This window comes from Equus przewalskii, chromosome 5 (assembly GCF_037783145.1).
Source record: "Equus przewalskii isolate Varuska chromosome 5, EquPr2, whole genome shotgun sequence".
NCBI classification, from domain to species: Eukaryota; Metazoa; Chordata; class Mammalia; order Perissodactyla; family Equidae; genus Equus; species Equus przewalskii.
This window is the reverse complement of record NC_091835.1, coordinates 65808959-65833391: the sequence shown is the minus strand read 5'-3', so window position 1 is coordinate 65833391 and position 24433 is coordinate 65808959. Positions and strand designations below refer to the sequence as shown.

Sequence of the window (24433 nt, the reverse complement as noted above, 5' to 3'; positions counted from 1 at the left end):
ATATATCTACTTTTATCTTAAATAAGCATATTGCTTTTCTAAGTCTCGTGGATTATTAAGTCAACACTAACACAAGTTACCAAGTGGTATGAAACTTATATTGACTTCACATTTGAAAAGTTGACACTAATTTGAGCATTTTATATTTTGAAACATTTTCTGGTCACGAACAAAAAGTTAAATTTGGATGACAAATCTAATAAAATAAAGACAATCCATAAAGCTCCCTGTTACAATTTTCTCTTGAGAAAAAGTGCACTGCATAGTTGAATTTCCTAGCACTAAAGATGAATTTGACGTGACAGCTATGGAATCGGATTAGGCAAGAAAGCCTGAGGGTTAAGTGAGAAATCTTGAGGTTGATGAGTTCTTTGAAATAAAGCATTCTATAAAGGAAGGAGAGTCTACTTTTGATCCATGCACACGAAACTCCCAGGAAAAAGTGTTACAATCATTTAATCCTATACATCACCAGAGCAATGGATTTTCCATTGGGTTGAGTGATTGCTTTTTCTTCTCTCTCTGATTTACTTATATTCCTTCTTCCATTGTAGGTGGGGCCAAATCATCCAACTGTGGAGCTGAGCACCACAAGGCCTTACCGGAAGAGGAATGACTGCCAAACGAAGTGTTTGAAGGACTCCCTGAGGAAAAGAACATGGTAGCGATGGCATCTCTCCTGAGGCTGGTTGACAGACAGTGAAGCAGGCGCACTCAAGAGACAGGTGGGGCGTTGCCTAGAGGGGGCTGGCTAGCAGCCCAGACAGGTCCTCACAAGGAGACCATCTCAGGGAAGGAAGCTACCACTTTCTAGGAAATGATCTCAGATCTGTGGTCTCTGAAACTCATCAGTAACCCAGAGTTCTTTGGATTTAGAGATGTACCTTATGCTAACAAAACTAAAAAGATCATAAGGTAGAAACACAGGATGCCAATCTATTAAATTTTAAAGAGAAATATAATTGTCAAGGAGACCCCCACATTCAAGTCAGTCTTACCAGTGCAAAATACATGAGAATTTTACTTTGGGGAACTGGAAATGGAACAAGGGGAATTAGTTAAGCAAACAGAATATGCAACAAGCATTGACACTGACAGCCCACCATGTCCATCTCTATCATATAAATACACTGGCCAGGTAGACTGGATAAATCCACTTCTTGCCATTGCTTAGATACACAAAACTCAGATTTGCCCATGATTTTGGTGGGACTTTATACCTCTCTCTTTTCTCCAAATTATGATGGACTTATTTCTTAGTTTAATTTTCAAGAAACAATCTTACTTTCCTTATTTCCAGAATTTTGAGGTCCATTCCTCTGTCTCCTCCATGAATTGTTTGCAAGATATGTGGCCAAAAGATAGACCAGTTCCGGAACAGAGCAGCAGTGAAATGTGTCTGTGATACCCACACAACCAAAAGGCACAACTAAAATAGCCCCAGACTCCAAAGAGATTGGAAGTGACCAAGGACCAGTGTGCCAGACAGCATATATTTTTGATCTAAGACTGATGGCCACTGTTGGCATGCTTACCACTGAGGAAAATCTTCCAAGGATGTGGAAGTCTTGAAAATAGTTTCTCCACATTCCTCCCTGTGATTCACAGCGAAAACTTCCGTCAGATCTTGAGTCATCTGCTGGCATTTACAGCCGCAATTAAACACAGAATTTTTGTACCCTCCTCCTTCTTTGTCTCCTTTCTTCTTTCTCTCTTTTCCCCAGCGGGGCGGGGCTGGGGACGGTACTGAAGCTGGCCTGGAGATCTGTTCTCAGGCCACAGTAATTATATAAAATTTAAACAAATACTTTAAATGATCAGGATACTCTCTGTTCCTAGCCTAACTGAGAACTGTGATGGGTACTTACGAAGTTTCTTACAGTCAAAAACATCTTCCAAAATCCTTATCCTATCACCTCACCCCAAACTGGAAGACTATCGATTACACAGATAAAGTCTGTTTCAGAAGATGAGTCATAGTCAATACAAATTAAGCCAAAGTAGGGAATTCTTTGTGACCCTCAATATCTTATCGCTCATTTGTTGATCAACACTTTTGTGTTTTCTTGAAGCCAATTTCAGTGTAAGTGGTATTATTGTGTGAGCCAATACGACTCTGATCAAGCCAGTAAACAACTAAGACCCATCTAGTGCATTAAGAAAGAGCAACGTTTGTATGTGTTCGGAAATACTAAGGTCTCATCACCAGACTGGTCAGCCCCAGCGGTCTAGTGGTTAAGATCCGGCGCTCTCACCACCGCTGGCCCAGATTGGTCTCCGCGTCAGGGAACCACACTACACACCACTTGTCTGTCAGTTGTCATACTGTGGCAGTTGCATGTTGCTGTAATGCTGAAAGCTCTGCTGTACACAGGGTCACTAGGAGTTGGAATTGGCACCACGGCACTGACAACAACATCTCCAGATTACCTAAATCTGTCATTTCAGATCAATGAAATTAAGCATTCATACTCCCAGGAAATCCTGTTTTCCAGGAAATAGAGTAGCACTGAGTATTTTCATATTACACTTTATGCTGGGTCTTTTTATTTTTTAATTTCAAAGTAGGAATCTAAGCTATGCCTTCCAGAGGTCAGCTACAAAGGAAAATGCAACACCACTTTGTTCCTGAGCCTTTGTCTTTATCTTAACACAATTCAATTCATGACAACATCTATTTTGAAGAGAACGTTCGAGAACTTCATCTATCTTGTGACTATCCGCCTGAAATTCCCCAAGTGTGAGTACTTGCCTGTCTCTGACTGTTCACTTACTGACTTCCCATCAGCGAGGAAATCTGCAAAAAGGGTTTTTATCTTTGGGGCATCTCATCACTACATCCTTTTCCTGACCTTAGCAAAGCATGCTGTAAAATCTTTTTAAAATATAAAGTATATTATACTTTAGTACAAATGGCTAATATCCTAAAATATTGTTTAAATCTAGTGTATTTTTAAATCCTTACCAGAAGGAAAGACTCAACCTAAAGGGATAGAGTGGGGGAAAAAAACAAAATAAAACACTGGCCTGGACTTGGAACCAGAGGGGACCAGCATCCCAGTCTCTCGCTGCAATTTCTAGCAGTGGGATCTCAGGCAACTCAGATCAGCATTCTGAGCCTCCATTTCCTTCTCTTCTAGATGAGAGCATAGGGGAGAAGAACGTTTTTCTTGATCGTCTTAGGTCCCTGGCTGGGTCTGAAAATTAAACTGACAAAGACAGATTATAAGGAGAAAAGCATACACATTTATTTAGTGTAAGTTTTATGTGACGTGAAGCCTTCTTAAGGAAATAGAGACCTGAAGAAACAGTTAGACTCAAGTATTGTTGTGCTCGGTCTGATGAAGAGTGGACAGTCATTGGGAGATCTGACAGGTCAAAGAATAGGGTAAGAATTGTAAACTGGGGGAACTTAGCAAGGCCTGTTTGCTAGGATTCTTCTCCGGGTCCCTTTGTCTTCTGAGACAAGCATGCTCTTTCCTCTGGGTACAGAAGGGCACCTCTCACATGAGGGTTTTATGACCTATTTCAGGGGAGAAGGTCAGAGCGAACTTCCTGCTTCTGCCACTTTCTCAAACTCCTTCAGCTTAGAATATTCACTATCCCAAGGTGCCATATTTTGGGGTAGTGAGTCCTGAACCCCATCAAGAGGGTTTGACTGGGGCTTTGAGATGCCTGAAAGTTCATAAATTCTAATAGACATTCCAGATGGAAGGGAGGTTGGAGGACTCCCGGAGCTTACAGAACAGGCATAGTGGGAGTAAAGAAGGAGAAATAGGAAGGAGTAAGAATAAGGAAAGGCAGGAAGGATGCAGGTTGTGTCAGAGCATGAAACATTAGCACTTAAGATTCAACACTGGAATAGTTATCAGAGGTACAGCCAAGGGAGTGAGAGGCTACAGTGAAGTGGAATCAAAGGCCACTGAAGTTGTGTCAGGAAATGTTAGGGTTAGGATTCTATGAGTCACCCACACAAATATCAAAATCCCCCAGGATGTTGAGAACGATGGCAGTGAAGAGATAGAAGCCAAAATCTTGAGTGAACGTAGTGTGTGGCCAAGAGAGAGTAGAGCATAGTTGTCAGTTATACCTGCGTTAGTGCCAGACAGACTTTGGTTCAAATCACAGCCCTACCACTGACCAATTCTCATCCTTGGGCACCTTGTTTACCATGTCAAATTACAGTCTACTCAACTACAAATTGGGGGAAATAATAATGTGTATCCCACAAGGCCATTCTGTGTGGCAGATGCTAACAATTGCCTACCCAACAACACCCATATCTTCTTCCTCACTAACAGAACCCAATCCTCCATGAACGCTGCGAGCAGGTTGGCCCTAGCCTTAGATCTTGGTTCATCTTAGCCAGTCATGGAGATCCCTTCTTCTCTTTCAATAACTGTCTTAGGAAAGACCCAATACTGGACAACGAGATGTGGAATAAGCCTTCTGGGATGACTTCTGAGAAATGTTACTTATCTCTTCATATTGGTTTGTGAAGATGTGATGCCAAGAGCTTCTGCAGCCATCTTGCTACTGTGAGGAAAACTAGCAGATAAGCTGAGACTGTGTCTGCACAGAAAGATTGAAAGAACCCTTAATTATTTAGCAAAAGTAGTATTTGGAAGACTAATAGCACAAGTTCTGAACTTGAGAATTTAGATTGAAACATAATCTAAAAATTGCTCCTTCTTAGTCCTGTAGAAATTGCATTTTTAACTTTTAAGGGAGGGCGGAGAGGGGGACCTTTGAATGAGAAGTTAACAGATATGTCTTTTAAAATCAGCAGTGACTGGAACCTTATGAATAAGTTATTAGATGCTCTATACTTCTTTCCCCGAAGTTGTCAGGTGTCTTAAGAGGTAAATTAATGTTGGTTCAGGAAGTATAAAGTGAATCATAGGAAGAGAATCTGGTTCAATGATCTTGAAATGTATTAAATGTCAAAGATGATAATTTAAGCTCTTTTTTCTAGCTTTTTAGGGGGGTGATCCATTATCTAAATACTTTCAAGAGGCCGAGCTGACTATTGATGTAGAATGATTCAGACAACAAGAATTTGCTCCCAGAACTTATAGCTATATCGACATATGGAGAGCAAACCAGAATGCGACCACTGCAGCCCTGTCCTCGTTTTCCTGCCTTCCTGTTCCTCGGAGGGATGACGGTTTTTGACTCATTTGCTGAAAGCCTGATAGACATCTTGAATAATTTACCAACTTCGAGTCTAGATTTCAAACTTAAGCTAAACCAAACAGACGACCTATACACAGGATAAATGGGAATATTGTGCACATATATTTGGATGCATGCAGGATGTATATATATATATACAAAATATTTAATAACCATTACAACATGAAAACTGACATTCAGAATGAATGCCAGCTGTGGGCTGGAGCACGGTCCTGGGAGGCCTGTATTGTCCTGGCATTAACCCTTCAGTTTTTATATCATGGGAAGATGGGAAGATCCCCGGGGAAGATCCAGGGGGCTGGGGAGGGGGTGCTGTTTACCAACTGTATGGCGCTATTTCAATAATTTAATAAACAGTGTGGCCACACTGGAGCATATCAAGCAACTATCAACCCTGAATATAGAAACTCATCTAAATTGTCCTTTAATGGCTAAGGCAGCGGACTCAGAATGGAACTGACTTTTTCAGTCACATCCAGTTAGTTAGTTGCACCGCCTGGGCTATGTCCCAGGTCTCTTATCTCTTAATCTTCTACTCATTTCATCATACTGAATATTCTATGGAGAAAATTAAAACAAGCAAAAATTGCATTTTTCGACCATCAGATCAAAAGAAATTACAAGGTTGAAAAGGCAATGGCTATCTTGAGCACTACACTGAGGCTTTCAATATACTGATAACTTGACTGATGACACAGATTTCTCTCTGATTAGTTAAACCAAATATTTAACTCTGATTTTGGAGTGTTTATTTTAAATGGTGGTATTTTTGACTATTTATTCTTTATTTCCAATATGGAAAAGAAAACTTATTACCGACTCAGAGTAGAAGTGATATGATGGTGAAAAACAAAAGAACTCATTTGGAGACAATTGAGCTGGGATTGAGTGTTCTGCTGCTTATTAATTATGTGAAACTGAACATGAATCTTTGCTTCTCTGAGTCTCAGTTTTATAATCAGTAAAGTGGATATTAATAGAAAAGCAGAGTGATAGATGCTGCCTATCATCCAGATTGTTGAGAAATGGCTAGAGAGTGAAGGGCAAGTAATTCTTCAATGATGGAAATGATGATATAATTGGTGTTGCCCAATAGAGTAACCACTAGTCACATAAGTCACATATGGCTATTGAGCACTTGTAATGTGGTAGGTGTGACTGAGGCAATGGATTTTAAATTTTATTTAATTTTAATTAATTTACATCTAGGTATAAATAGTCACACGTGCTTAGTGGCTACCATTTTAGACACTAGAGAGCCAGGGATAATGTAGATGTGAAGAGAGAGCTAAACACGCCATGAGGTACTGAGAGGAGAGAGATGAGAGTCTTTCTCTTTCCTAAGAGAACCTACGTATAAAAGGTAATTCCCCTTATATTTATTTCAACTTTGGGAATTTACACAATATTTTAATAATGATTTTATTTGCAAAAGCCTCTTTCCAGGGGGTAGTCTAGCTTATGACTAAATTCTTTGGAAATTAATGTTAAACACTTTCAATTATGTTAGGCCTTTTCTGTCTTGTTTATGACAAGAAACATCTTAAACTTTCATAGCCTCCGTGCTGCACCCATCTTTTCCTTGCAATGGCTGACTTGTTGCTGCACCAGTCCAACTATACTTGTAGTAGTTTCCACATCTTTGAGTAATCCTCAAGGCATCTTTGCTGATATGCAGTGAGTCAAAAACCAACACTTCACCAGCATGGTACTACACACCACGGAGATTATCTTCTAGAAAGACTTGAAAGTCTAACAGATATACCTCAAAGTGTTAGGGGACATTGATGCTTAGTAACTAGGAGTGGTGAGAACCACAGATATTTCATGGACAGTACACAATCTTTCATCTTGACTCTAGGTCACACCTTGAACTAAAAAAACATAGATTACTTTAATATTCCTTTTCTCCCCCATCCCCTCCTTCTATGGTTAGGAGACACGAAACCTTCTTCTCTAATCCAATAATAATAATAATAGGTAGGGATGATGGATAGCCAAAATATGTTACAGGCTTCGGGGAAGCCACTCCTAGAAAATGGGAGGAAAAGTTTTATTTACTTCTAAATTTTACTGAGGAAATAACCACTGATTAATTAATGGCTTTAAATTGATATAGAAACATGAACTCTGAAGCCCTGTCAATGCTTATTTCTCATTAAAATGCATTTCAAAACACATCCTATTGTTCTTTGGGTGCTAATGAATTCATATTTAAGATAGGCACACAAAAGCATTTCTTGTGCTTCTGAGACAATGTAAAAATGCACCAGCTGACGGTTTGCCTAAATGGAGCACAATTATCACCAAGTTGCACAGCCTTTTTATCTGTACTGTCACTGCAGGAAATCTCACTGTGTACGTGACCTGAATACATACACCCCACTGGAAAATTCCATAAATGCAGAGTAGCCTAAGAGCACCAACACTACCTTGTTTTGTTTTTTTTTAAATCAAACACAAGGAATTGCTGGAGAATAGCTCCCCAAACCACTGGGCCTTTGTAGAATTCTCTGTCATTTCCATCTATCCATATTAATTCTTAAACAGCATCTGTTCAAATTGCTATGCTTCAACCCTGAGGAATGTAAATACTGAGGTAATTATGAATCGTATTTCCAGTGGCACACATTTAAATGATTATCTGAGAGTCAGATGTTAACGTCCTAATGTAGAGAAGTAAAACATAGTTAATCTATTTTGCCCATAGTTAATAGGCTAAAATAGAGCAAGCAATCTAACATTGCAAGGAGACTTCAATGTGGCAACTAGAAGTGCTTTTTCATCATTTAAACATTGCAGAACAGTAGATATATTTATTTGCATTAGCCTCCCAGAGGGACAAAGGGTATGAGGCAAAGGAATTAGAAGGAAATGTGTGGAGACTGGACTGTTGGACAAAGCGTGCGTATCTAATTGGTCAGAGGTGTGGGGTGAGAGAACTACTCAGGGCACAGCCCTTAGCCTAAATCTGTCAAGAGCTCAAGGGCAGCAAAGGAAATCCTTTGTTATGTAGAAATTAGCCACCTGCTCTCTGGGCCCCCTTCCTTCTCTAGAATCCATTCCTACAAGAGGCCCCTCTTTCTCTCTTCTACACACCACCCCCTCTTTAAGCCAGTTTGAAGAAACATCAACTATAAAGTCAGTCACATCTCTAATTACATCCTAATTTATATTTATCATCCATTATGGAATTATGCTCTTGGGGAATTTTACAGAATCATCAAATCTGATTGCTATGGGTTGAATCGTGTCCCCCAAAGATATGTTGACATCCTAACCCCTAGTACCTCAGAATGTGACTTTATTTGGAAATAGGGCACTTTCAGCTGTAATAAGTCAAGATGAAGTCACACTGGAATGGGAGGGCCCTAATCCGACATGACTGGCATCCTTATAAGGAGATGGCCATGCGAAGACAGAGAGATGCACAGGGAGAATGCTGTACGAAGATGGGAGCAGAGATTGAAATGATGCATCTACAAGCCCAGGAATGCCGACACTATCACCAGAAACTAGGAGAGAGGCATGGAACAGATTCTCTCTCAGAACCCTCAGAAGGAACCAACTCTTCCAACACCTTGATTTAGACTTCTAACCTCCAGCACTATGAATCAAATTTCTATTATTTTTAGCCACTCAGTTTGTGTTACATTTTTATGGCAACCCTAGGAAGCTAAGAAACTAACGTTTAGAAGAAATCTTAAAGTTTCTCTCTCTAGATGACAATTTACCCACAACTCAATAACAAGAATGACTGCCAACATTTACTGCTTGCTGAATACATGCCAGACACCATCACGGTTTCCTCCGCAGAGCCTGCCCAATCACCCCTGCAGAAACCAGGCTGCCCTCTACCCCTACTCAAGTATCCAGTGCTACTGCTCTTGGCGGTGGATGGTCCAGTCAGCAGTCACAGTTCTGAGTCTCCAGTATGCTGTTGTCAAAATCTCCAAGAATTCCCTTGTGGACCCAGGTTCTTGCACACATCTTCTCCCTAAAGAGAGACCTACTGGGAAGTTAAATAGCAACTGAACATGGGATGAGTAGCAAGATCTCAGAGCCAAGTGTGTTAGTCAGATGAACAGAATACTTAATGGCACCAGACATACCCATTCCACAATGAAGACAGTCTTTGTGCTGGAGTGTTCCCGTCCTCTGCTCTGGTCAGGGGAGCATGAGCTGAGACATTCCACTTTTCTTTGGCACCTTCTACAGAGCTCTCTGAGCTGACCAACGTCTTTCTGAGAGTAACATTTTTTCCTGAGATGTATTAATACACTAATTAATCAGGTTTCATTTGGACGTATGTTAGTCCAGGAAGCAGATGTCAAGATGGCATTAAACATGCATGGATTTTTTGGGGGTAGGGAGCCGGAGAAGGCTGGGAAGGCCATGAGACTATGATGCAAGTCTGATCCCAAGTGAAGGAGAAAGGGAGAGGAGAGAAAGTGGAAGTGTCCTAGATGGCCACACAGTCTAAGAAGGTTCATCAAGGCTACTGGGGGCAGGGGTGGGATGGGAGGAGGGTGGCTGGAGACAAAGTGGGCTGTAGGAATTCCACCTCCCAGGAATGGATCTGCCTTAGCATTCCTGCCGCACTCACTCATTGGCTGGGAGCAGCCTGTGGGAGGCTGGGCCTGAGTACTGACGTGCTGAAGATTTCAGAGCTCAGAAGGGGGGCCCCTGGTTATTTACACATCATGTGATTGGAAGTCTTCTCATGGCCCACATGCCACAGCCTGGATGACACACTTTTTCTTTCAGGGGACTGACTGCACATCTCGGTAACGTGTGGATTTAAAATGTAACTGCCAGAGGCAATTTAACTTCCTATTGTGGCATGACTTCCAAGTATTCATAATACCTATCTTGTTTTATTCTATGCGCCTGTTATATATCTAAGCACACACACACACATATACATGTATATCTATTTAAGATATACTACCACATTTTAAAAGGGGAGAGAAAGCCTTTGAAGCTAAACACTTCCTGAGAAATGTAACTTTCCCAAACTCACAGTGACATAGCTCTTAAATTGAAGGATCCTGTTTTAGTGCGCTGTATTATATCCATCAGACGTTACACAAAGGCACATCCATAGTAACATCTCAAGGTGAGTAAATGATACACCTCATACCTTATGGCATAGATCACCTTTAATGAAACACCTAGCTGAGTCTTAAGAACATTTTACTTCTCTTTAATGAGAACAGATGTTGTCCTCAGAAATAGTAATTTCCACAACTCTCAGTACTGAGAATGGGTGAAAAAAACAACAGTGCACATCATTTTTACAACACTGTCCAGACAGCACTTGAAGAATATGCTGAGTCCAGCTCCCTCTGGCTCATCTGTGATTATTACGTAGGGAAGATGTGCAGGAACACGTGTGCACACGTGGATTAGCGAGACCAAAATGACTGTACGTTTGGACCCTCTGGGAATGGATTGCTTTTAAAATCATGTGAAATACAAAGTACCAGGAGGCAAGGGAAGCAGTGAAAAATACCATCTGTAACAAAAGAATCTTGGATTACTGTCTGGTGTATTGTTGAGCCGTAAATAAATTACTTAATTAACTTCTTCTTGACCCATTCCTCCTTTGTTTGGGCTTTTTTTTTTTTTTTTTTTTACCCCGTGGTGCTTTATTTAGCACAATTTAATCCACATAAAACCACATTGACCTAATGATTCCTTTTATGAAGTTAATGTGAAAGTGCCATTTCAATGATTAAACTTCCTCTGTGTTTTTCCAGATAATTTTTTCCTTGTATAACTCATTCGGAATATTTTTCAATATGATGTAATGCAAAGAAATCTGACCCAAACAAAAGCAAAAGCATTTTGAGCCTCTCTTTATCGAGGAATTTGTCATTCTTTTAGTTCCAGAAAATACTTACACTGCAAGTTTACCTCCAGTTCATGAACAGGGCAGGAAGTCTAAAATAATAATAACCCCAATAATTGGAAGCTTTGAATAAACCTAGAAATCATCCTAGGCCCCAGAGTTTATTTGAGAAAGAGAGCTGACAAGGACAAGGAGATACTTCAGTGTTTTCCCAGCTCCCAAGGCAAAGATACCTGGAAAGAAGGGAAAGCTAAATTTTGCTGGCTCTCCCTCCATTTTAGGCACACACACATACACACTGTATGTTGCATCCTTGCCCCTTCTTTTCTCACTGCTGCCCTTGATGTTCATTCAAACTGGACTTTGCATGCAGAGTGCCTATGACCAAGGACGTCCGCTGAATGAATAGTCTCGGGTCACATATGCACATCGGAAATCATCTTTGGGCCCCATGATTTATTAAGCATGTGCTCAATAAATGTTTGTTGAATAGACGAGTGTATGCATGCCACCTACTGACATGAGGCTTAATTCTGATTATTTCTTGGATGATTTATTCCTTTCTGCTTCGGAATCATTTCCTCTAAATATTTCAGGGATCCTATGCTGCTAGGAATTGCTGCTTTGGGAATTAAACAAGAGAATCTTAAACTCTAAAAACTCTGGAAAACATCTATAGAGGCTTGGGTTTTTCCATCCTCTGTCTTGGACTCACAGCAGTTCTGTAAATGACTCTCAGCTCTTCTCCTCATAGTCCATCGGCAGCATCAATTCTTTTGGTACCTTTAAGGGAAATTCCTACAGAGATGAACATGCAAGATGTGTACCAAAATCCATCAGAAACTGAAATGCTATGGTGAGAAAATAAATCACCAGGGAGTTGATGTTTTCTTCCTTGTTTGTTTGCTTTAGATAAAAAGAGTATGCTTCTTGTTTAATTCAATGCCCTCTGTATAAATGATTGGCTTAATATGTAACAACCTATGGAGGGATTTCAGATTTTTATTTATATGCTTTACGTTCATGTGGCTTGACTTGCATCTGGATCTTTGGGGTTCTGTTGCCCACAGGCCAAGAGTAGGACAGGACACGAGACACTTACTCACATCTGCAGTTGGAGACTGTAATGACCCTTCCCGGTTCAGCTACATTCGCACTTCCTTCATCATCTGGTGTTTGCCTCCTAATTTCTATACACGCTCAGAGCAGGCAAAGCCTCTTTAACTGCCATGCTGTCTGGAGAACCTGACCAAAAATCCTGTGTCATCTTCCTTGAGAACAAAATTATTGCAGCTTCAAGTGTTTTTATGGGTTGAAGAACTGTGTAGCAGAAGGTTGTAGTGCTTATGCAAATTACAGAGAGCCATTAAATACGGATGAGTAAAGCTCTGTCAATAGAAAAATATCTTGCAAAATATGAACCCACCTGGATAAATTTGTTTAATAAGATCAAACCTGTGTGTAACAAGGTTATGCTGGTGTTTTATACATCAAAACCCTCTGAATGACCTTCATGTACACTTCTTTCATTTCCCACATAGTTTCATTTCCCATGTAGTTCCCACAATACCTTATACATTTCTCATGGCAGAAGAACTGAAACGACATCTATTGGTGGTTCTCACAAGAAGCAGTGATTTTTTGGGGAAGTCTTTTAAAAAATACATAATTATCATGTGTTCATTGTAAAATAAATACAAATTAAGAAATAGAAGAAAATTAAAATTCTTATAATTCCACCACCCAAGGTTTAGCCACTATTGGCATTTTGTCTGAAAGCTTTTCAGAATTTTTCTATGCATTTATGTACATATTTTCCAAAGATGGGAACATACTGTATATACTCCATGTAAATTCCTTTACATCAATTCTTGCACTTAACAGTTTATAAGATATTTTCCCATGTCAATAAATATTCTTTTACAACATCATTTTTAATGGTGGCATGGAATTCCTTTGTATAGAGGTATCAGGAGCATGTAACCATTATTCCACATTTGACAGACTGTTTTAAATAACTCACTATTATAAATAGCACTACCATAAACATCTTCAGCTAAGTATTTGTTTCTGTGGGATCAGTGATTTCATCACAACAAACTGCGAGATGTAAAAATGCCAGTTCAAAAGCTATTTTAAGGTCTTTGGTATTTAGAGTAGCAGCAATTTCTGAAGAAATGCTTGCCATTGATGAAATATGACTTGGGCTTTTGGAACAGACCATTTCAGGGAAAAATTTGACCAAGAAAGCACTGCAAACCATCTCATTTGGGATGGACAATGAAACAGTGGGATCTCTTGGGTTCCAAACGAATATTTGGTTTCAAGCTAAGTATGCGTATCAGAGGTGTGTTTTAAAACTAAGGAAAAATTTGGGCCTATTACTAGCTGAAAAATATAGGTGTACCAGAACTGTAGAGGGCACTTTAGTGTAGTAAATTGTGCTGGGCATTTTTCTGAGCCACTCAGGACAGTAGGAGTCCCACCATATGGAGTAGGGTCAACGGCAACGACTGGCGGCAGTCTCGTGAAACCCCCCTCCCAGTTAATCTTATCTGTTCTTTTCACATAATTGAAGGGCATGAAGCTTACTTCAATGCCAAGTCGAATCAAGCCTGAAACAAACCACCATCAGCTGAGTCAATCTAATTGGGATCTTTTACCACACAAATGTCACATGTGACTCAGTGTGCCCTCAATATGATGATGCTTTGGTTAAGAAGACAAGAAAGAAAGAAGAAAGCAATGTGTAGTAGAAAAGTGGAGAGCTCAGAAAAGACAAGGCCAGAGCAGTGATCTGGGCAGAGAAGTAGAGGAAAGCTAGCTCTTAATTTCAGTGGTGACAAATATCAGCGGTGACAAAGAATGCCTAATAACTGGCGTGGGAGGGATAGAGTGAACACACATGTATTTCTAAATTTCTTCTAGAGTTAGTTAGCATATACTTACTCATACTATAAAGAAGAGACAAAGGACTAATGAATACCTTTAAAACGTCTTTTAAACACAGGAAACAGAAAACGTAGGTGCTCATCCTGGGTACCAGGCAGACACCAGGTTAGTGGACACAACTCACAGAGGCGGTGGGTCTGGGAGAAGGAGATAATGCTGAGGGGTCACATGTACTCAACCTAATGTCATTGGCATCGCTCCTCTTCCTTTCTCCATCCCTCACCAGGAAGGAGCCCACTGCAGATGGTCGAACAATTCTGTGTTCCTTTTCTGTACACCCGCAACACAGGTGCTCGCTGTCCTGTTGGGATCTCTTTTCACAGTAAGGCCTCGAGGGAACCTGCTTAAAATCCTGGAAGTTGGAGCCCAAACAGTCAAAACAGGAGATGGAGGCCCGGGAAGCGCCCTTAAATGAGGAGAACATGGGAGCACAAGATAGACTGAAATACTAGAAGAAAGCAAAAACAAACCACCACCAAAATAAAACAGAATTGAGACAAAGTTAAAAAAAACTATCTTTTTTTGACAAAACAAAATTATATTAAAAATATCTTCCCTGGGGCTGGCCCAGTGGCACAGTGGTTAAGATTGCACTTTCTGCTTCGGTGGCCCAGGGTTCGCTGGTTCACATCCCGGGTGCGGACATGGCATCTCTTGGCAAGCCATGTTGTGGTAGGCATCCCATGTATAAAGTAGAGGAAGATGGGCATGGATGTTAGCTCAGGGCCAGTCTTCCTCAGCAAAAAAGAGGAGGATTGACAGTAGTTAGCTCAGGGCTAATCTCAAAAAAAACAAATCTTCCCTAGAGAAAATTAGAGGAATACTAATATCCTCTAAATAAAGAGATTCTATCAGTCAATCAAATATTTTCTAAGCCCAGGACTTAATTTACATTTACATGGGAAAGACAAGCCAATCACTTGGGATGTTTCTTTTATTCTAAGATAGGATATGACCAGCAACTTTTTACATTTAATAATAATGACTGCTTATATTAGTTGAGAACTTGCAAAGCACCAGGAACAGCATTAAGTGTTTTACATGTATATTAACTTATTGCCTCATCTTACAGATGAGGAAATTGAGTCACTGAGCACAAAGTAAGTTATCCAAAGATTCATACACTGCATGATTGACAGAGCAGGGATTTTTTTTTTAAGATTTTATTTTTTTCCTTTTTCTCACCAAAGCCCCCCAGTACATAGTTGCATATTCTTCATTGTGGGTCCCTCTAGCTGCAGCATGTGGGACGCCGCCCCAGCATGGCCCGAAGAGCAGTGCCATGTCCGCGCCCAGGACTCGAACCAACGAAACACTGGGCCGCCTGCAGCAGAGCGCAAGAACCCAACCACTCGGCCACGGGGCCAGCCCCCAGAGCAGGGATTTTTAACTGCTGTCCTGCACTGACTACCACCTCTAACAGCATCACGGGAGTAGAAACAGCTGATTAGCTCACTGAACGCACCTCTTCTGTCATGTTTCATAAAGTTTTTTGTTTCCATGAACATAAACGGGTCTATGAAACAGATTCTTATAGAGTGTTATAGCATATTGTGGGTTCCCAAATGCCAACTGTTCTTACCGAATAAGAACAGTTTTACAAAGAGTGCTCAGATCAGATCTGTATGAATAAAAGAAGTATTTTTATGATTTTACCCAAAAGCACACAAATCCTTTAAGATATTTAGATCTTCCATGAAGAATGTCAGGTACCATCAGCAATTTTTCTTAAGATTAATCTCATCTTAAATATTCAAATAACATACTGTAAAAATAGAAAAACTAAAAAAAAGTGGCAGTTAAATTAGCCTATTTGCCTAGAAATCAAGTGAATAAGAGGGCAACAAAGTGGGTGATTTCTTTGTGTTCTCCACGTGGGGGCATAGTTAGTCCTTCACGGTACTGAGGAACAAGCCTATTGTTGTTGGGGAGTCTGTATCCATCAGAGAAGGGAAGGACAATAGCAAGGGACAAGCACTGGAGAGCAACACCAGAAGACCCCACAGAACCACGAGCTGTATTTTCAGGGCGGTCGATGACCTGCATTAACAGCTCCCGAGTCCTCTTGTCGATCCTCTCGGGCCTGTCCAACCTTCCCCCGGAATGAACAACACTGTTGAACAGACATCAGGTACTGACACCGTCATTCTCAATTTTTACGTAAGTCCTTGGCTAACAACAGTTGCAACACACAGCTGTTTCCCTTTGCACATCGTGAGGATAGGCGTGTTGCTCTTGGACTGGAACAAAGTGCATTCTGGGTCTCTTCTCACCCATTTAGGTAATAGCTATTCCTGAGACACATAAGTAACTGTGAGTGATGGAGTGTGAGACCTCACATGACACGCACCTTTTAAAATAGGCATAGTGACATAATTCCATAGCTATTTCCCAGGTTGGAGTGGAAAATATTTCCAGACAAAGATAAAGATGACTAAAACAAAAGGTAGATAGCCAATTTATAATCTAGAGCAACGCCGGAGAGCAGGAGAAAGACCGAGTTCAGGGAAGCTTTCCAACCTCTCTTTCTCTCTCTCCTTCCCCTACAGACAGCTCTGAAACCCAGTAGCCACATCTGCCTTTTCTTTAAAGCGCCAGAGACAGAAACATTACAAGAGAAACAGAGTGGGAGGTTTATTAAAGACGCCAGAGCCTTAGGAAGACGCCCGGATGAGGATTCGGAAATACCTCTTGACATTAATTTATCTTCTGCTCCAGATTCTTCAACATGTTTATCTCAAGAAGCGCGAAGTCATTCCCTTGCTCCCTTCTTCAGGATGATGGAGCTTTGGGTGATTCTCTCCTCCAGTCGCTCTGACCCCCTGCACCCGCAACTAGTGCTACACAACGCCCGTCTCCTTAGGAAGGAACTGCTTGTGACAAAGTGGCACATCCTCAAGTTCTAACAGTAGATGTCAGCACTAACCTTGCTCATTTAGTTTTCAGCATCCGTTCTAACATAGCACGGTTCAAGTTGTTATCTGCTCAACAGCAACATCTTAAGGACAGGAAATATCTAAAATGCTATTTTTAAAGAAAATAGATAATCAGATGCTTATCTTTAAAAAGTCTGAATTTCCTCTTGGGAAGGAAGAGGTTGAAGAATTTGCACACATTCATGGAGACAAGTGAAATGCAAATGGAACCTTGCCTACTTTCAGATAGCTTTTCTTACTCATCAAGCTCCCAGACAAATCTATTTGTGATGACATTCCTGAAGAAAGTAACAGACAAGGCTTCAAGTCAAAAAGAGAAAATTCGCATTTTATTATATAAAATTTACATCTCGGGGTCTGACAGAGTTAGCTTTAATTATATGCCTAAAAAAATTAGAATTTATTTTTTAGAGCAGTGTTAGGTTCACAAAAAAATTGAGTAGCAGATACAGAGATTCCCCATAAAACTCCTGCTCCTGCACGTGCACAGCGCCCCCGTTCTCAACATCCTGCACCAGAGTGGTACATTTGTTATAATGGATGAACCTACACCGACACATCATCAACCAAAGTCCATAGTCTACATTGGTGGTGTACGTTCTATGGGTTTTGACAAATATATAATGACATGATTCCACCATTATAGTATCATACAGAGTAGTTTCACTGCCCTAAAAATGCCCTGTGCGCGGCCTGTTCATCCCTCCCTCCTCCCTCCCCTCTTGCAACCACTAATCCTACTGCCTCCATAGCTGTGCCTTTTCCATAACGTCACATAGTTGGAATCATACAGCCTGTAGCCTTTTCAGATTGGCATCTTTCACTTAGTAATATGCATTTAAGTTTCTTTCATGTCTTTTCACGGCTTGATGGTTCACTTCTTTCTAGCATTGACTAGTTTTCCATTGTATGGATATACCACAGTTTTTATGTATTCACATACTGAATGACATCTTGATTGTTTCCAAGTTTTGGCAATTATAAATAAAGCTGCTATAAACATTTGTATGCAGTTTTTTGTGTGGACGTGAGTTTTCAACTTATTTGGGTAAATAGCAAGTAGCACAATTGCTGGATCCTATGGTAAAAATAAGCATAGTTTTATAAGAAACTGCCAAACTGTCTTCCAAAGTGGCTGTACCATTTTGCATTCCCACCAGCAATGAATGAGAGTTCCTGTTGATCCATATCCTCACCAGCATTTGCTGTTGTCAGCTTTTTGGATTTTGGCCATTCCAATAGGCATGTCATTGTATCTCATTGTTGTTTTAATTTGCCATTCCCTATTAAGGCATAAGATGTTGTACATATTTTCATATGCTTATTTGCCATCTGTATATTTTCTTTGGTGAAGTATCTGTTCAGGCCTTTTGCTCATTTTTTAATCAAGTTATTAATTTTCTTACTATTGAGTTTTTGAATTCTTTGTATGCTTTGGATAACAGTTCTTTATCATTTATGTCTTTTGCAAGTATTTTCTCCCAGTCCATGGCTTGTCTTCTCATTCTCTTAACAGCGTCCTGTGCAGAGCAGAAGTTTTTGATTTTAATGAAGTCTAGTTTATCAGTTCTTTCTTTCATGGATTGTGCCTTTGGTGCCATATCTGAAAAATCATCACCATACCTATGTCATTTAAATTTTCTCCTGCATTATTTTCTAGGAGTTTTATAGTTTTGTGTTTTACATTTGGGTCTGTGATCCATTTTGAGCTAATATTTGTGAAAGTTGTAAGGTCTATGTCTAGATTTATGTTTTTGCATGTGGATGTCTGGTTGTTCGAGAACCGTTTGTTGAAAAGACTGTCTTTTCTTTATTGTTTTGTCTTTGTTCATTTGTCAAAGAGCAGTTGACTATATCTGCATATATATCCATATGAGTCTCTTTCTGGGCTCTCTAATTTACGGTAAGATGGGAAGAACTGACATCTTGACAATATTGAGTCTTCCTATCCATGAACCAGAAATATCTCTCAATTTATTTAGTTTTTCTTTGATTTCTTTCATCAGAGTTTTGTAGTTTTCTTCATATAGATCATATACATATTTAGTTAGATTTTTACCTCTAAGTATTTCATTTTGGGGGATGCTAATGTAAAAGGTATTATGTTTTTAATTTCAAATGCCATTTGTTCATCTATGGTATATAGGACAATTGACTTTTGTACATTAGTTCTGTATCCTGCAATCTTGCTGCAATTGCTTATTAATTCCGGGAGGGCTTTTTTTTCATCAATTCTGTTAGATTTTCTACATAGATGATCATGTCACCTGTGAACAAAGACTTAGAAATTGATAGAGAAAATCAACCAAACCGAAAACTGATTCTTTAAAAAGATCAAGAAAATCATTAAGCCTCCGGCCAGGTTAATTAATAAAAAGAAAGAGAAGACACAAATTACTAATAACAGAAAAGAAAGACGGTATACCACTACAGATCCCACGGGCATTAAAAGGATAATAGAGGAGTACTATGAAAACTCTATGCGAACAAATTTGATAACTTAGCTGTTGCGGACCAATTCCTTGAAAGACGCCATCTGCTAGTTTCCAATGGTGAAAGCTTAGATTATTAATTTTAGATCTTTCTTCTTTTCTAATGTATGCATTCAATGCTATCAATTTCCCTCTAAGCACTTCTTTCACTGCATACCACAAATTTTGATAAGTTATATTTTCATTTAGTTCTACATATTTTAAAAATTCTCTTGAGATTTATTCATTGACCCAGGTGTTATCTGGAAGTATATTGCTTAATCTTCAAGTATTTGGGGATTTTTCCAACTATTTTTCTGTTAATGATTTCTAGTTTAATTCTACTTTGGTCTGAGAGCAGACATTGAGTTATTTCTATTTTAAATTTTTTAAAGTGTGTTTTACGGCCCAGAATGTGGTCTATCTTGGTGAATGTTCCATGTGAGCTTGAGAAGAAAGGTTATTCTGCTGTTGTTGGATGAAGTAGTATATAGAAGGGGATTATATCCAGTTGATTGATGGTATTGTTGAGTTTCACTATGTCCTTACTGATTTTCTACGTGAAAGATCTGTCCATTTTTGATAGAGGGGTGTTGAAGTTTCCAACTGGATAGTGAATTAATCTATGTCTCCTTGCAGTTCTATCAATTTTTGCCTCAAGCATTTTGACTCTCTGTTATCAGGCGCATACACATTAAGGATTGTTATGTCTTCCTGGAGAATTGATCCCTTTATCATTATGTGATGCCCCTCTTTAGTCCTCATAATTTTCCTTGCTCTGAAATGTGCTCTGTCTGAAATTAATATAGCTATTCCTTCTTTCTTTTAATTAATGTTAGCATGGTATACCTTTCTTCACCCCTTTATTTTTTATTTATTTAATTTTTTTAATGAGGGAGATTCACCCCGAGCTAACATCTGTGCCAATATTCCTCTATTTTGTATGTGGGTTGCCACCACAGCATGGCCACTGTTGAGTGGTGTGTGTCCATGCCTGGGGACTGAACCTGGGCCACCAAAGTGGAGTGCACTGAACTTAACCACTAGAACACCCGGGCTGGCCCTCACCCCTTTGTTTTTAATCTATGTGTATCTTTATATTTAAAATGGGTTTCTTATAGACAACATACAGTTGGGTCTTGTTTTTTGATCCACTCTGACAATCTCTATCTTCTGATTGGTGTCTTTAGACAGTGATTATTGATATAGTTGTATTAATATCTACCATATTTGTTACCATTTTCTGTTCATTGCCCTTGTTCTTTGTTCCTATTTTTGTCTTTCACTCTTTTTCTTCTCTTTGTAGTTCTAATGGAGCATTTTATATGATTCTATTTTCTCTTCTTCTTAGCATATCAAATATACTTCTTTTTTTACATTTTTAATGATTGTTCTAGAGTTTGCAATATACATTTACAGCTAATCCAAGTCCACTTTCAAATAACATTATACCACTTCATGGATAGTGTGAGGACCTTATAATAACAAAATAATCCTAATTGCTCCTTCTCATCTCTTGTATTTTTGCTGTCATTCATTTCCCTTATACAGAAGCATATACAAGCATATGTACTTGAATGCATCATTAATATTATTATTTTGAAATTTATCAGATCAATTAAGAATAAGAATTTTATTAAGAATAAGAAAAATGAAAGTTTTTATTCCACCTTTACTTATTCCTCCTCCAATGCTCTTTCTTTCTTTACGTAGATCTGAGTTTCAGACCTATGTAATTTTCCTTTTCTCTAAAAAACTTCTTTTTACGTGTCTTGCAAGACATGTCTACTGACAACAAATTGTCTCAATTTTTGTCTTAGAAAGTCTGTATTTCTTCTTAACTTTTGAAGGATAATTTTGTAGGGTACAGAATTCTAAGTTGGTTGGTTTTTATTCACAACACTTTAAATATTTCACTCTATTCTCTTCTTGCTTGCATGGTTTCTGAGGAGAAGTTAGATATAATTCTTATACAGTCATCCCTTGGTATCTACAGGGGATTGGTTCTGGGAGCCCCGCCCCCCCCCCCCCCCATGGATACCAGAATCTGCAGATGTTCAAGTCCCCTAGTTGGCCCTTTATATATGAGGGTTCCATATGCACAAATTTAACAAAACATGAATCATAAACCATAAGCATAGTACATGATCCATGGCTGGTTGAATCCATGGATTGGAAGCTGTGATATGGAAGGTGGACTTTATTTACTCCTCAATAGGTAAGAGGTTTTTTTCCTTCTGGCTTCTTTCCAGACTTTTTTTCTTTATTGTTGATTTTCTGCAGTTTGAATATGATACATCTAGGTGTAGTTTTAGGCATAGTTTAGGAACAGTTTAGTTATTCTTCTTAGTGTTCTCTGAGCTTCCTGGATCTCTGGTTTAATATCTGACATTAATTTGGGGGAAATTTCCAGTCATTATTGCTTCAAATATTTTCTGATCCTTTCTCTCTTTCTTCTCCTTCTGGTCTTCCCATCATGAAGACATCATACCTTTTATAGTTGTCCTACAGTTTTTGGATATTCTATTTTGTTTTGGGTTTTTTTTTCAGTTTTTTCTTGTTGCTTTTCCATTTGGAAGTTTCTATTGACATAGCCTCAGGCACAGAAATTCTTTCCTCAGCTGTGTCCACTCCTCTAATGAGCCCATCAAAAAGCACTCTTCATTTCTATTATAGTGTTTTTGATCTCTATTATTTCGTTTTGATTCTTCCCTAGAATTTCCATCGTTCTGCTTACATTCCTCGTCTTTTCTTATATGTTGTCTATCTTATCCACTAGAGCCCTTAGTATATTAATTATAGTTGTTTTATGTTCTCAGTCTAAGTTCAACATTCCTGCCATATCTGAGTCTGGTTCTGATGCCTGCTTTGTCTCTTCAAACTGTATTTTTTGGTTTTTAGTATGCCTTGTAATTTTTTGTTGAAAGCCAGACATGATGTACTGGTACACTGGTAAATAGGCCTTTTGTGGAGTGGTAGTAAGGTATGTGGAGAGGGGAGGCATTCTTTAATCCTATGATTAGATCTTAGTCTTTTAGTCAGCCTGTGCCCCTTAGCTATGAACTTCACAAGTGCCTCTAGGTTTCCCATCTCTTTAAGTGGTACAGGATGGCTATTGTTGACTGGAGTTGGGTATTTCCCTTCTCTGACATGAAAGGCTAGAGTTGGGTATTTCTCTTCCCTCAAGTCAGTTATGCTCTGAAAAAACCCTGATAGTTTATGCTCTGGTAAAATAGTTTCTCTTGAGGGCAGACCTTATTAAGAACAGAACACTCGGAGTATTTCAAAATGTTACTTTCCCTTCCATCTGCAGGAAGCACAAGGGGATTTTCCTCCAATCTTCAGTGTGAGAATCTGGTAGAGCTTTTGCAGGTTAAATTTACAAAAGTGTCGGGGGCTCCCCTATGACTGGGCCCCTCCCTCTGGAGTTGTCCATGCTGAGCCCCCAGCAGTTTGTTGGTTGCAGTTTAAGTTTTCCTACCCTCACACTGATTCTTGAGAAGCCTTTACTTGTGGGTTTTTGTTTAGCAAGTTGTGATTCTCTGTATCCACTTGTTTATCAGTCCAATTTTTGGCGCATCAGTTTGCCATTGATGTTATTTCTGACAAATCTAAGAAGAGTGGTTAATTTTTCTCTTTGTTCAACCATCTTTTTACTTGTTGTTGGAATGGAGTGGTGACTTCCAAGTTCTTTACATGCCAGAGAAAAAACTGGAGGTTCTAATTCTGCTTGTAAAGTATTTGCCTTTCTCTCATTTTGTGTCTGCATTGTAGAAATACTTACTCTGAGAGGCATCCTCACAAACAGCAAGTTCTTCAGTTCATTTCTCTTACGGAGAGCTTAGTAAACAGTGCTTATAGGCTAATGGGCTGTTATTGTTGGAAATGATCTTAAACACCATCCAGCCCAACTCTCATCTTTTAGGTGAAAAAAATAGATGAGATCTAGAAAAATAAAGTGATTCGATCAAGGTCATTTAGCTGGGTAATGTAAGCCAAATCTCTTAGTTAGTCTTGTGCTTTTTTTTCACTGCATTCCACATCTCTCAATTTTTAAATTGCTTAATTTGCCGGTCTCTCTACTTGGACTGATTGTTTACACAGACCACACCGTCTTATGTGAAAGTCTGACTTAATCTCAGAGAAATGTCTGATTAAAAACAGTTATTGCAGACTCTACTGTTTGACTACTTAATGCTCATTCCTTACCTCCACCCCAAGTTTGTAGTAGTATCCATCTTGCTGCCCTCATATCTCAAGGGACAATGACCCCATCCTCAAGGCAGAGACTATTTAGTCTAAGTCCAACCTGGAAATCCCATTTTCTTTTCAATGCTTAGCTTAGGAATGAGCATGTGACCCAATTTAGGACATTGGGACATAAGGGGAAATCTACTTAAGAGTTTCTGGAAAAGATTTCTTTGTTTCTAGCAGGCAAAAGCAAGGAAAGATCATTTCCTAGATGTGGCCACAATTGAATGTGAGGCCTAGAGCTTCTGCTGCCCTTTGGGACTGTGAGGGAACTTAGCTAGAGGGCAAACGTGACCGACTAAAGAAGATGGAACAGAGAGATGAAAGAACCCAGATTCCTTGAGGACATTGTTAAGCTGCTAGACTGCCTGTGTTGTTAGATATTAAATTGCTTTATTGTTTAAACGAGTTTAAGTTGAGGTTTTATGTTATTTGCAGCCAACATTAGCCTAATGGAAATGGTTATCAAAGACATAGTATCTTATATCCAAATTTTTCTTAAATATATACTTTGCTAAATTTAATATAAACCTGCTGCCTAAACATAGTCTCTGGTCCACAGAGACCATAGGAATATTTTCAGAGGAATCTAAGTACTGTCTAATTTCTATGCCTGTAAATCATGACCATGCTTCTCTATTCTTCCAGGTTCAGATGTTACAATTTGACCTACTGCCCTCGAATTGGCCTGCCAATTTTGGATTGTTCAGGAGAATTAAATGACTTTAATTCAGACATGTTCTCACCATTCCCTGTTATCTTGTGTTCTGCTG

The 24433-nt window shown here is 39.3% G+C and overlaps 1 long non-coding RNA gene across 1 annotated transcript in view; it reads right to left on the bottom strand.

The window, feature by feature from the left end:
* The window catches only part of LOC139083564 (uncharacterized), a 30013-nt gene extending 13104 nt beyond the window's left edge, over positions 1 to 16909 (bottom strand). Inside the window, exons 1-3 of the long non-coding RNA XR_011540401.1 lie at positions 16691 to 16909; positions 14182 to 14408; positions 3028 to 3209 (exon numbers count right to left, since the gene is read on the bottom strand). This is a non-coding gene — a long non-coding RNA (uncharacterized lncRNA). The remainder of the gene's footprint in view (positions 1 to 3027; positions 3210 to 14181; positions 14409 to 16690) is intronic.
* Between the last annotated feature and the right edge of the window lie 7524 nt (positions 16910 to 24433).